Source organism: Chlorocebus sabaeus, chromosome 13 (genome assembly GCF_047675955.1).
Source record: "Chlorocebus sabaeus isolate Y175 chromosome 13, mChlSab1.0.hap1, whole genome shotgun sequence".
NCBI classification, from domain to species: Eukaryota; Metazoa; Chordata; class Mammalia; order Primates; family Cercopithecidae; genus Chlorocebus; species Chlorocebus sabaeus.
Genome location: NC_132916.1, coordinates 36,658,778 through 36,660,541, shown reverse-complemented (window position 1 = coordinate 36,660,541; position 1,764 = coordinate 36,658,778). Strand labels below are relative to the sequence as shown.

General features: G+C 39.3%; 1 non-coding gene across 1 annotated transcript; it reads right to left on the bottom strand.

The window, feature by feature from the left end:
- Window positions 1-1,193: 1,193 nt before the first annotated feature.
- On the bottom strand, window positions 1,194-1,295 carry LOC119625553 (small nucleolar RNA U13). Its single transcript, XR_005241744.1, has one exon. It is a non-coding gene; the product is annotated as a small nucleolar RNA U13 (small nucleolar RNA).
- Between the last annotated feature and the right edge of the window lie 469 nt (window positions 1,296-1,764).

Below are 1,764 nucleotides of genomic sequence, written 5' to 3'. Positions count from 1 at the left end.
AGTAAGATTGTATTTCCCCTACATATTATGGCAAATCTATTACTTCTACTTAATTTGTACTTCACAACTTAATGTCAATCACTTTAAAATAACTAAGTGCATAGAAAAGGAGAAGTTCAAACTAATTTTCATCACTTCCCCTCAAAAACATCATGATTTACTTTATAGTCACCTACAGACTAATTATATTTGTAGAACTTTATATATCACAGGGATTTTATGTTACATGATTTATCTGAACAAAACTGTACCATGTAGGCTATAAGATGACAGAAAATAACAACAATAAAGAGCCAAAATGATTCTTGTTCTCAGGAAGTTAACATTCTAATAGGTGAAATGACACAGACAGAAATAAAAGCAGCTTTGACTGCAGATGTGTTTCAATGGGGAAGAAGAGGACATTTTACCTGGGAGAAAAAAATGCAGCTGGAAGCTAATGCAGGGTTCTATCAACTGTCCTCATCAATAAAGAAGACACCATAGGACAGGCCAGACAGGAGACTGAGAATTCTGAAACCTTAGTCCCCATCTTGGCTCGGTCCTTACGGACTAGCATCATGCCTGACACATAATGGGTGCCAATGAAAATGTGTTGATATACCATATAGCCTTGAGAATGTCACAGTTTCTCAGCCTTTGTTCCTCCCCCACAAAGGGAAGTAAGAGATCACTCATAAGGTTCTTGTGAAGATCAAATAAGACAATATATGTGAAAGTGTACGTAGTAAACTCTAAGGCACCAGAAATATATTGTATATCATTCTTGGAGGAGTTTAAAAATATGTCACAAAATCTTTGAAGTTGGTACATCGTGCTATGTAGTGACTTCTCTATGAAAAAATGTTGGCCTGTGGTTGGGGATGGGGAAAGGAAAAAGCTTAGCCTGTTGTTATCCTCTTCCTTTGGCCTCAGCAACCTCCAACCCATCCATGTGCCCCTCCCTTAGTGGGCAGTAGGTAGTGGACTTACAGACTTGTGAATTCCTTCCCCAGTGGTGACTGGGACTTTTCCCAGAAGAATGTGAAGCACAGAATACCTCCATGTTCAAAAAAAATAACACCAAACTGAAGCCAACCCGTGTTTCCTCTATAGGGTTCCAGCACAATAACTTTAGGGAAGAAGAGAAGATGATTTAACAACTGAGGTTTTCTCTTCTTTTTTATTGGTTGGTTGGATGGTTGGTTTCTTAATATCAGATGGGTAATGTGCAAACGTGGTAACAAGGTTGGAGGGCAGCATACCTCACACATGAGCGTAAATACCCAATCATCACACATAAGTTGCAAAAGGATCAACATCTGCGTTTCATGAAGCTGTGAGGTTTTCTGTTATTTTAAATCCCCATGATAGGTCAGAACCCTTTGCTAGGCATAGTGGAAGAGACGGGTGTACATTATGTACAATTTCTGTGTTTTGTGGTAGCCTAAGGAAAGATGCCCAGATCTGGAAATAGAGCACAGCACCATAATGACAGTGATCAAGAGGTAATGCGGAACCTGCTCACACAGTTTAGACTCTGATTACACCCTCAGAGATAACATTCACAGTCCAAGAATAGGACCATTCTGAGCATATGGCATTGACCAAACCTTCTTTACAAAACCTCATAACAGGCATTGTGTGAATACAATACATCAGCGTACCATATTTCATGTGCTAATCTTTTCATGACGGTCTCATGCTATAGTATTTCAGTGATGGTGTAAAGAGAAGAAATGTGATTAAACCAAAGGGGGAGATGTGGGGGTTATCCTCAGGAAA